Source organism: Pinus tabuliformis, chromosome 9 (genome assembly GCF_031772625.1).
Source record: "Pinus tabuliformis cultivar Carrire ecotype Pingquan chromosome 9, CPIR1, whole genome shotgun sequence".
Classification (NCBI taxonomy): domain Eukaryota; kingdom Viridiplantae; phylum Streptophyta; class Pinopsida; order Pinales; family Pinaceae; genus Pinus; species Pinus tabuliformis.
The window spans coordinates 296,219,073-296,232,084 of NC_142307.1; the positions used below are offsets into that span (position 1 = coordinate 296,219,073).

At 36.6% G+C, this 13,012-nt stretch overlaps 1 protein-coding gene across 1 annotated transcript in view; it reads right to left on the reverse strand.

Moving 5' to 3' along the window:
* LOC149148370 (uncharacterized) overlaps window positions 1–1,343 on the reverse strand; it is a 243,033-nt gene extending 241,690 nt beyond the window's left edge. Inside the window, exon 1 of the mRNA XM_089441303.1 lies at window positions 1,243–1,343. The gene's annotated coding sequence lies outside the window, so the exon portion shown is untranslated. The remainder of the gene's footprint in view (window positions 1–1,242) is intronic.
* Window positions 1,344–13,012: the final 11,669 nt, after the last annotated feature.

A 13,012-nucleotide genomic window follows, 5' to 3' on the forward strand; every position in this document is an offset into this window, starting at 1 on the left:
TATACTAATTACCACACATTCTATTAACTACATGGGAAGATTATGGAAACATTAGATCCCTACAGTTTGGAAGATTATGGAAACATTAGATCCCTACAGTTTGATATCAATTCATGGAAACCTCCTCCATAATAGAAGACTTTTTACTCCTGCCTTGGCCCATAAAGGATTTTGGAAGCTAAATAGGTTACATTGGAAACCTCCTGCATAATAGAAGACTTTTTACTCCTGCCTTGGCCCATACAGGATTTTGGAAGCTAAATAGGTTACATAAGAATGGCTTAACACCTGGTGGCCAGATGAATAACTTGTTATAATCATGGCTGAGCAACTATGGAAAAGATAATCAATAATAAACATGTACAGCTACTTAGCACTAATCTTTTTAAATTCGCAAGATTTAAAGTACTTCTTCTGAATTTGGAAGTCCTCCCTTCATAATTCATCTGCAAGCTTTAATGGACAGTAAACACAACTGCCTACGGAATGCACACCCCTAATCCGCATTATTTAAACGCAAATAACAAGAAACATAAATTCTTGCAATGGAAAATCAGTAATGCTGGAAAGGTGGTAAGAGTTCAGGAGCAGGCTCTGTGAGCTATGGCAGGACCGGCCCTGACGAAGGATTCTACCAAGCATTCAGTGATAGAATTTAGCACCCTGCATATTTTCAGCTTGATTGTGGATCTTGACAGACTATACAGCAACAATAAGATTCAAAAATGCACCACCAGTCACCTATCTTAATAGGAAAATCTGAACAGGGCTTGTAGATCACTACAGACTTCTTCAATTTGTGAATTATTGCCCAGAACATGTTGACTAAAACCATACTCTAAACAGATATCTAAAACATGCTGACTAAGGCCAATTCTGATCAGAGACACTGAGGATAGCCGAGTTTTAATTCATACTTTTCACCCATATTATATTCTTTAGGATAAAGCCAAGCCGGGAGTGCTTCAGTAGTCCAAATAAACGGTGACTGCTATGCTATTGATCGAACTTTAAACAGTATTCCAGGAGCCAGAATAGAGATGGAGAAAAATAAAAGAGCAGTGTGTCTGTTCTGCTTCAGAAGTAAAACTTCACTCCAGAGACTAAAAAAACTTAAATTTTATCCAGTCTTTCATCTCATTTATGTATTTCTAAAAACACCCAGACTTTCATCTCATTTATGAATTTCTAAAAACATCCAGACTTAGAAACTGTAAACTGTAAGAGAATAGAAAGACTGACCTTTTCCAGGTGCCTGCCTGCCTGCCTGCCGAGGGGAGTGCGTCCTTGTACCTCCAGCAAGACCAAAACCAGAGCGCAAAAAGACACCCGAGCCCTGCGCGTCCAAGAAAAGCTGGCTAAAAACTCTACCACAAAATGAGGTTTTATAGAAGCTTCATGGATTTGAGGCCGGAGGAAAAAGGAATTGAGCGTGTCATTCTATAGATGAACATGTAGAGGAAAAGAGTCGTTTGCTGACAAGTGGCTAAGAGGAAGCACGTCGAGCATCAGGTGTGCATGGGCGGTAAGACCTACCAGGGTGCGTGCAAGGTGGAAGAAAACTGGAGAGCATGCATAGGCTTCTCACATACCTGCTGGGCTTTGATAGGCTGAGATTGTATGTGAAGACATGGCTGTGGCGACCTGGTTGGTTGCTTTCAGCACGCGGCTCCGACCGGCAGCTCCCACACCATCTGCAAAACAAAATAGGCAACATAGTTCATAAATCATCTTTAATATTGCCATCTATCATGATGCTATTTGCAATACATGCCATAAATTTTAATAATTTGATCATGAGAGTTAAATAAAACAATTGGTTTCTTTTTTATTCTTTATTTAAAAAGATTTCTCCATTCTTTATTTAAAAACATTTCTCCGAGCTTAAATTAAAGTGAGTTTTTCTATTCTTTATTTAAAAAGATTTCTCCATTCTTTATTTAAAAAGATTTCTCCGAGCTTAAATTAAAGTGAGTTCATTTAAGCTAAATGCTATTAGGAAATTGTATTGCTGGTTTAGAATTGCTATAATCAATTAATGGTATGCTTTTTCAATTTTAATTTTCCGTCAGTTAAAGAGTATCTAGAAGTGTTTTGTTTAAATAGAGTAAATGAAAAATGAAATTAATTTAATATAAATGTTTTTTATTTTTATTTTAATCATTATTATTATAATTTTTTTAAATATAATAAATGTAGTTTTAAAGCAATGTGTTTTAAATATAAACATAAAATTTAAAAATCAATTTAATTTAAAAAAAAAATATTTTTCTTTATTATATATATAAAATAGGAAAAATAATGTTAGGTTCTATTTAAAAAAAAAATTAAAAATAAAATTATATGTATATTATTTTTTAAATATTATAAGGTTTTGTATTAATTATTTTAATTTTTAATTTAGAGAGTTTTTAATTTTTTATCATTTATTTAAATTTATTTTTTTATTATTATGGTTATAAGCTAAATGTTTTTTCAATGTCTTTTTACCAATATTCAATTTAAAGTATTTTTGTAAAGTAAAAACAAATTTTTAAATTGAAAATTTAATTGAATGAGTAAAGTCTGTTTAGCTTAATTGCATTTTTGGAACTTTTAAATTGAATATTTTAATTGAATGAAAATTTAATTTAATTGCAATTAATCTAAACCCACCTTACACATTTTAGCAAACCATGATTTTGTGATCCGAATTGGATCCTCAAACACTCTTACAGTTCCTTGAACTCTGTAAAACTCATACCGAAGTTTCAAAGTGCTATGGATGTCGAGCTTATCAGAAATAACCTCTAAACAATGGCAATTTGTGGTCAGCACGGAGCAACAAGGACCCTCGGTCAAAGCGCGCAGACCGTTGGCCCATGGTAACCGCGCGCTGGTGCAAATTGGCAAACCGGAGGTCAAATCCAAAAATAGAGGCAGTTTCTGATACGCGCAGGGCATCCCCCTCAGTGAAGGAAAGCCCTGAGCGCTCGGTCACGAGGAAAGTATAAAACCATACGGAAATCGTCGATTTCATCAAAAGGCGGGCCCTGCGCTAAAACCGGCAGGATATCGGAAGGACCTCAAGGGGTAAGCGGGTTCGACCGAGTCCCGCCTGATGCCATACAACGGGTGACACGCGTCCGGCAGATGAGAGAGAAAACCGCTCACATCGCGTAGGTAAAGGGCATGCTACTTACCCACCCGATATGGACGAAGACCGTAGGATCTGGAGGCCCCAGATCAATGGCGGAGAAGCAATCCAATGGATGATCAGATTCGACAGGGAAATAGGCTGAGGCGGATAAGATTTGAGATCTGGCATGACTGATGAGTTGGCAGAGGAAACAGTTTCGCAGGCGATCTTGGAGCAATGGAAATAACAACCATTCAAAGAGAACTGACACTTAGTTTGTGAGGAAACAGGTGGCCACCTCTCTGTGAAGCGTTACAATGATGATGACGTAGAGCAAGGGAATTCCAGTGGACAGAGGTAGGAGATCCAGAGAGCCGGGAAGCAGAAACAAACAGTCAGGGAGCAGATTAGCTTTAAGCCACAAACGGACAGAGGAAGTAGGGGGAAGCAGGAAATGAGAGCAAAGAGAGAGAGAGAAGCAAAATTGCAAAGAACAGAGAAACTGAGCTGACCTGCAGAGCAAAGGTAGCATCGAGCAGACAGAGACAGAGAGAGTTCAAGAGTTTGTGAACTCCAGGGAAGGCTTGAGAGGTTCAAGCAACTCTTCTGCGTATACTTGTCAGGTATTGACTACCAAATTGGACTTATACCACTAAGACCAGTTGAGGTTGAGTTTCAGTAAGGGGAGTCTATGTACTTTAGAGACTTGGGGGATCCAAGTACAGTCCTACTGATCATCATCTGTTGAGTGAGACTCAATTTGAGCTCATTGTTGTAAAACTCTACTTTTTAAGACACAATAGAAAGGCCACCACTGAAGGTTGGACCAAGAGATGTAACCCAGGAGGATTGGGTGAACTCTTTATTAAGCTTGTTGTGTTTTATGTGTTTTCTTACTGTGTTTTCTTACAGTTTCAGTGTCTGTGCATTTCACAATCTTATCGATCCGTTGCATAAAATAACATAGGCACACCCCATCACATAAGTCTGTAATACCTTCATTAATTAACTGAGATCATTCACGAGTGATTTCAGATCAAGTGGTATCAGAGCTCCTAGGTTGTTTAAGGTTAGACAAGCTTGTGTTGGATTTTGTTGTTGAATGCTAACTAGATTAAAGCTTAAATTAGGAGAAGGAGAGTTGGTTGAAACTAACCCAGAAATTGGAAGAGTCTGTCCTAAGAAGAAAATGTCAGAAGAAAGTCCCTTGGGACCAGACCCCCAATTTATAGATAGTTTCCTGGCCATGAGGTCCATGGTAGAGGAAATTTATAGGGAGTTTAAGAAAGGTAAAGATGTAGATTCATCACACTCCAAAGAAAAAGGAGAAGAAGAATCTCTCCTCCATGACCACTCAAAAGGCAAAGGGAAAGAAGAAAACTTTCTCACACCTCCTAATAGCCCTGAACATAAAAAGAAGACGTCTTTGATTAAATTAGATGTTAAATTTGATTTACCAATATATGATGAAGAGTTGAATGCAAAGAAGATGGATAATTGGATCAGACAGATTGATGTTTATTGCAGAGTGCAAAGTATCGACTCAGACAAGAGTAAGATTCAGTTGGCCAGCCTACGCCTTGGAGGCATTGCCTTGGTATGGTGGGAAGGCAGGACACAAACTGACATGAAGAAACATGGTAAGATTCTCTCTGTCTTGATTAAATTTGTTTCTAAAATCAAAAAGCAGTTCTATCCACTAGCTTACATGCAGCAAGCCATGATGAGCTGGCAAACTCTTCGCCAATTGAAAGGGAAAAGTGTACAAGGTTACACCTAAGAATTTAGGAAAAGAGCTTTGATTCTAGGAATTTCATTAGACTCACCTGAGACTCTGTTGAAGTACATAGGTGGTCTACACAGCTACATGAGGCACACTATCCTCATGTTTAATCCCACTAGTATAGATGAGGTATCTGTGCAAGCTACGCATCTAGAAGCTAGAGGAATGAATGGGAACCCAGAAGTTGGGGGATCATCCAAACCCACTGCAAGCAAGAATAAGGAGAAAAGAAAACAAAAATGGAAAGAGAGGAAGGCCAATGCTGCACAAAAGACAAAGTCTTCATGCACTCACTGTAAAAAGGATGGGCATGATGATGAACACTGCTAGATTTTGCATCCGAAGCTGAGACCTAAGAAGTTCGAGGGCAAGAAGAAGAAGACTGTTGCAGCTATTCAAAAGGATTTGGGGTCGGACTCAAGAGATGAAACAACTATTGCAGCCACAGGTATATAAGGTAAAAATTCTTAAGCATCTACTAGTAATTCTGTACAATCTACTAATAATGAAGAAAATGAGAGAAAAAGACAAGATCTTTTCCATATTCGAGTTATTCCCAAGCATCAAAAGATTGATAATTTGTTTGATAGTGGCTCATAAGTAAATGTAATTTCTGAAGCAATTGTAAAGAAGTTGGGATTACTGACTACACCTCACAAGAAAGCATACCCATTAGGTTGGTTAAGTGATAAAGCACAACTACAAGTGAGTAGCCAATGTAAACTTAAGTTTTCTTTTGGGTCAGCATTTGTAGATGAGGTTGAGTTAGATATAGTTCCTCTGGATATATGTGGAATTGTTTTAGGAAGTCCTTACTTGTATGATAGAAAAGCTATTTTCTATAGAGATGTGAACAAGTATCTATTCGTTAAAGATGGAATTGAATATTTTGTAAGAACTCATAAGCTCAAGAATAATTATACTCTCACAAATTCAGGGCCGATGAAATGAATTGTAAATTCATACAAACAATTTTTACTGATGGTTGTAAAGGAAAAGAAACCTGATAAAACCAACATATTTGAGGGCTGTGATGCTAAACATCAAGCTGATTTAGAAAAATTTGTTTCAGAATATGATATCTTGTTTCAAGAGCCTAAAGGTCTGCCACCCAAAAAGGAAATAGTGCATGATATTAATTTGCAGCAAGATGCTCCATTGCCTAACATCAGAATGTACAGGTTGTCCGCTTTAGAGAATGCAGAAATCAAGAAGGAGGTGCAGGAGTTGCTCAAGAAGGGGTTCATCATGTAACAACCCAAAATAAACATGTAATTAATTAGATTAATCAAGTAATCAACATGAAATTATCCACTAATGAACACCAAAGTTCAAAACTATGAGTAGAGACACTTACCTGTAATTTCAGTTGAAATCTGCTAACTACAACAAGGTTTTGGGGATGACTCTCCACCCAACCATAGGCTCAATTGTACAAAATCTTGCTACAACTGGCCACCCCAGAGCCCTCAACCAACGTACTACTGCCAGGATATCCTTTGTCTCACAACACTATTCTCCCAAGAGAATGGATGGTGGAATCATGGAATGATGGAATGCCTCTCATCTTTCTCACCATCTATTAAATAGAGCAAACATTGGAAGGGGAACCACATGCACACACTCCATGTGTCTACATGCACCTTTATTGCTTTCTTGTTTTATTTCTTTTTGTTTTGACTTTTTGATAGCTTTACTAATTTTTACTACTTTCTTGTTTTATTTATTTTTTACTACTTTCTTGTTTTATTTATTTTTATATTTATTTAGAGCTTTAGTATTGTTATTTATTATTTTATTATTATTTATTATTTATTTACTATTACTATTTTTTTTATTGTTTATTATTTATTTTCTTGTATTTTAATATTATATTATATTATTTATTATTTATTATTTTTATTATTATTTATTATTTATTATTAAGGAACATTACATACTTCCCCACTTTAAGGAACTTCATCCCGAAGTTAAGTTGAATTATCTATTATTTATTATTTATTATTAAGGGACATTACATATAGTTATTTATTACTCCATGTTTGCCCTACACCCTCTGTTGAACTAGTATAACCAGCAGGCATCGAAAGTTTCACAACACCCGGAAAATCTCAAGGAATCTTTGTCCTTTTTCCCTCTTTCGGAACTAGGCATAAGCCTCCCCGGTCTGTATCCTACTCCAAGGCTGGCCCCAAGGCTCATGCCTGACTCAGACCTCATCTGCCCCAAGGCAGGCATCCGGTACAGTACTCAATGACTCTGGGCATCTCGCAAGGCTAGCCCACTCCCTCCACAACTACTAAGGCGCACAGCCCCAGGCATCGAAGTCCTTACACCCCCACCAGACTTCGGCATCCCAATCCAATAACAGGCACCTAGGCTAGAACATTAGGCACTTGGCCTCCTCAAGATGGTCCCATAGCCCTTCAAGTGCTATCCATCAAGAGCTATCCATCAAGAGCTACACAAGACAAAGGAACCACTAGCATATGTAGTGTTGATTGAGTTTCTCCCCAGCCCATATGGTGTTACTTATTCTCCCTCGTGCATATGGGCTCGCACGAGATCATCAAATAAACCGGCCCTCTCAACCCATTTGTGGAGTCCTGTGAATCATCACACCTCAACATGCAACCAATGCATTAGCTATACCATCATAGTATCATAGAAAATAATCCACATGCCAAGTCTTGCATGTCATTATGAGAACATTCATCATTGTTAATTGCAACATTGTGAATAATAACGAACTGCATGCTCATGCATGTCATAAATTTGTACGCAACTATCACATGCTTCACCTCATGAAATACCATCATAAGTTATAACATCAACATATTTACATCAAAGATATATCATGACTTCACATAATAAATGAACCACATGTCAATAAACCTCATATTATAGCATCATAATTCCTATGCCACGTTATGCATATCATATCCATCATGAGTATTCAACATTAAATACCTATCATCACGTAGTAAATGAATATTTCAATATACCTTGACGTAACATCATAATACCTATGCATATCATCATCATCATAAGGATACATCATCACTATTGTAACAACTATATAAATATGAACCACATGTGCATGATCACCCTCATACCATCATATCATGAATCATCATCAATATGAGAAACATCTCAATACTCATCAAATATAGAATAATACTCTATAAGCATTCTTATCATGATTCATCAGAAAAATCAATTTCATTTACTTTACAAACTTTCAACTATGAACTAAGATTATTCAACATCCATCTAGGATCTATATTATCTCATCAGTGTTATTAGTGTTATGTTTTCATCAAGATACCAATTACTTTTTCAATAATTATTTCCACTTCTTTCAACTAGGAAGTTGACCATTTACACCATAGGTATAATCATCTAAGTACATCGTTAAATTTCACATGAGCCTCATCATCTTGAGTCTTAATCTCTCATCATATATTCTTCCTTCCCCAAGGAAATTCTGGTGAGATTCATTGTTAAGATATTACTAGTCATACAATCATTATTTAAATCATCTATCTCAAAATTAAAATCCCTTGGTTTTACATCCATTTACCCTTTGGCTTACTGATTCCAATACCACTATATGCAATTGCATATAAACACTAGGTCATCATGATTTAATTTTATATCACGCTTAATTTACTTGCATGAGGGTTTGTTGATCCATGTTGACTTATACATACATCACTTAATAATTATCATTTTCATCTACAAAAATATTTTCTTATCTCGTCAAGTTCCTATCTCAATACCACTTGATTGCTTTATCATAAATTCACCCTTCTTCAAGTTGGACAAGAGATTCTTGCTCATTAAATAATATCTTTATTTTAGATTTTGAAACAGTGGGAAACACTACTACCATCATTATCCATGAAAAATTTAAATGTGTGGTGTTCTGTGTGTTGGCAAGGTAAATCCCCTCTGTGGACAAAGGCGATCCCCACTAGCCCAAAATGGGTCTAGCAACAATCAAACAATGCTATCACGCAAGTTCCTAATTGCAAATTAAAGGTGGATTATGAGAGCCTACTTGGATTCCAACGCTAGTGTTGTAGAAGAGTTGACACTCCCGTTCCTTTGCTTCGGAAGGTCACGATCCTCACGATCTCTGTGAATGGACACCTGCACATGAAAAGAACGACACAAATACAAGCAAAAAATCCAATAGATGCAATTATATATCGGTCAGAGAAGATATAACTCAAATATCATCACAATGAACAACAAGAATGGAACCATAATGATAGTCATCTATTATTGATAATCAACAAAGGAGAATACAACCATAGTTCTGACGTCAAATCCTCCTTTGGCTGGGTGATCAGCTACATATGTCTTGCAAAGCTTGTCGGGATTTGGAACAAGCCTCTCTCTCTTTGATTATGAATGCAAAGAAGACTCTTACAGCAATCTCTCAGACTTCTGACAGTATAATTCTCCCTATGCTCCAAACTAGCTTGTCAAATGCAACAGAACAAGCTTTTATAGATGGAGGAGGAGGAGGAGATACAATGAATCAAGACATCCATGGGATTGGCATTATCCTCAAAAAGCTATTATGGATAGAGGAAAGGGAGATACGATGAATCTCGACATCCATGAGATTGGCATTATCCTTAAAAAGCTTCATCAGTCGAAAGGAAAAAACCTTTGGGCGTGCGTTTGTTAAAAAGCTTTTCCAAACTCGGTTGGCGCGGGTATAACTCTGAGACAGAGCGCCAACTGGCGCGCCCTCTTTGGAGGATTTCCCCCATTGGCGCGAGTAATACACTGTGGATCCGTGCTAATGGAAAAAGGGAACTTTTTAAGGATATTCTGCAGGAGATGTCTTCAGGGCATATGAAGTCCATACTTAGGGGAACATAATGCAAGTGTTTTCAAGTTATGTCACTTCTCACAGGTCCCGGAATGAGTCCTCCGAAGTGCGGGAAAGGGGTAATAGGGACGGTGACAAATGGTGACAAATTACTGTGTAACACTGTGGGAACAAAACTTGATAAGTTTCTCTATGTGAAGTCCCACTCATGAAATAATGAGTGCAAATCAGTTAAGTACAACCTCTATTAATTGACTCTCACTTCTTTTGTCAATATGTACACAATCCCTCTCAAGGTATCCTTATAAAATTTCTAGCAACATTCCTTCTATACTTCAACTATTAAACTATGTAGATCATCACCATGACCATTACCAATCATGTTTCTCGGTCCACTCATCAATACCCTTAAAAGAACTTTCTTCTTAATAGAACATCCCTTCATTTCCTCCTACCCGATATTCATAGATATATTTTTATTTTTTTCTTCGTCTTAATTTCCTAATATTCCATGTCTACTAGCTTCAAAAATGGAAACTTCTTCACTTCATTCTATTTTATTAAATTGACTTTAATTTCTCACCTCCAGTCATTGTGGTTTCTTTTCCTTCTCTCTTAGAAGCATAGCATTGATACACTTTGGAAATGTTGTTACTATTCCCCAACTTGGGTAATACCCTATAAATAAATTCATTAAGATGGCTACCAAATGTAATTTTCTTATCATTTCCTATTTTAAGACATCAACATAATAAAATTGCCTGATCATACATCTTGTTATCCATAATTCATAGTTAGTAACCTATGGAAAACTTTACAATGTGGCTCTCCCATTAGAGGGAAAAACTATTATAGATGTTGTCATGCACACAACTTATCTGATCCAAGTTGACCATAATCACATTAGTTATCATCATTAGAAAAATTGCAAGTTTCTCCTTTCCATTTCTCCTTAGACAACTTTATCCAATATATGTAATTAACCTTGAATCACGAAACCTCATGTAACATCATACTCAACATCATAACAGTTAATTAAACTAAACTGAAATCATAGTGTACGATTTAGATGTATCATAAAGTTTAAACAATAAAACATGCTTTTATATGCTCCATAAAAGTATCTGTCTTAGCTAAGTAAGCAATCCATCAATGGAAATTTTGATAAATTTGATAAGCAATCATCATTTCGAACCTCAGAAATCATACTATTACTGGACTGTATTCTTTCAGTGGTGTGTGCACTTTTAAATTTAATGCAAGGTGTGTATCAGCTGTTCTTGAATATCTCTTTTATGTATGCTTAGTACTGTGTATGTTATTTTAATCACAATTTGGAAGAGAAACACCTACAATATACTGTCTACCAACTGTTATAATACCACAGTGAACCAACAAGTAAACTCAGATTTCTTTGTGGAAATTTCTAAGATATTCTAAGTGGGTATCTTTTGACTATGACTGATATAAATGAGTATTTTTGGGGCTGGACCATTTCTGGGCAGAATATATGTTTCATGCTTGTGATTTAAATAGTCTATGCTGTTCCTAAACTCCCATCTAAATAACTTGAGAAACATGGATGCTTGCTGTAAAGAAGACTTTGCCCTTAATATTAAACCAATTATTCAACCAGAAAATGCAAGACTGAAATGCAATGAAAATGCTCTAATGAGACAATGTAGATCAAGAGTATTGAATAACCTGCTATCCAAGATTACAATATTACAAAAAAACTTTTCCAATGAATCAATAAGTCACAACAAAACTATATACCTTTAATCATGTGACTCATTTAGAATTTTGCTTTGTTATATGGTTGTAATGGAATATAAAGTGTACAAGCACAAGTAGCTAGAGATAAACAAGCTGTCCACAGAGAGCTATGTGAGCAACACCTTGGATTAATAAACTTTTAGATTAGTGAAGCACTGTCACACCTTTAGTTGTTGTAGTTGATTATAGCACTATTCATTTTATGAAACAACTATAGAGCCTTGAACCTGTACCTTCCCATACACCTCTCAGCCTCCTTTTCCCACTCATTTCATCCACCAAGTTGATTAAATCAGTGTATTTTAGGACTTTTTACATGGTTTTCTAACTATGCTAATGACTGTTGTTTGGTTTAGAATTTTGGTTTAGAGTGCTGCGTTTCCACAGCCAACACAGGTTTCCGCAGCTGATCCAGGTTTCTGCAGCCAGCACAGGATTCCGCAGCTGTTTTATTAAATGATATGTTACAGGTGTCCTCTGAGAAGATGAGCCACATGGGCAAGTTTCAAGAGTCAAGGACATGGGACGTGTCCCTCCAGATCACCCAGAACAGCCATAAAAGCCCGCGGTCAACGAGGAGGCAAATACCGGTCAACAGAAGTGTTCAGCGGTGGCACGGCTCTGCGTTGCTCTGTTTTTGGGCACGAGAAGCTAGGTGGCATCATCCTCAGCCACAGAGACAATCTAGAAGCACGAATCCAACAGCCATATTCTCCAGATTGAATGAACACGATGACAGTTACCTAGATCCGGGGACGCAGAGGATTCACGTGTTTTTAAACAGCTGGTTGAATAACATAGATCTCGTTAAAGTAGTTTGCTTTCTCCTTATAAATAAAGCGTCCTTGAACGCTGTAGAGTTAATCGTTTTCGTAATCGTTTTTAATGTAATTTTGAGCTCCCACTGTACTTTTACATTTGCTGTCAATACATGAGAAAACTGTTTTGCATTTAAGCGTATAACTGCTCCTTGAACCGGCTGAAGCAGGCAGAGGGCCCCTGTTTGCTGAAGCCCTATACAGTAACCTTTAATTTCTTGCATTTCTTTTTCTTGTTTCATGTATATTAGCTGTACAGATGTCTTTTAAATTGCTGCATTTTTATTTCTTTTCAACATGTATATTAATTGTACATAAACTTTGATTTCTGTTGATTTACATTTCTTCACTTTTATGTTCATGACTGATCAGTGTGTTATGCAGGTTTCTTAGGCAAGCCCGGGACAATTTTCCTTCTTTTCTTTTCATAACTAGTGGCATGCGTGATCATCTTGTCTATGTTGCTGACCTTCATTGTTTTGCAGTTTTGATTTTCCTTACTGTCATTTCTTTAACTTGCATATTTACTTTATGCTCTTAGATATCAAGTTGTTCATCTATTGATGGTTCCTTTTCCATAATCAAATAACTTTATTGGGAGCCAAAATATCACTTAGTATAGCTTGATTTAGTTTGCTTTAGAACTCACATTACTTGACTTATCCATA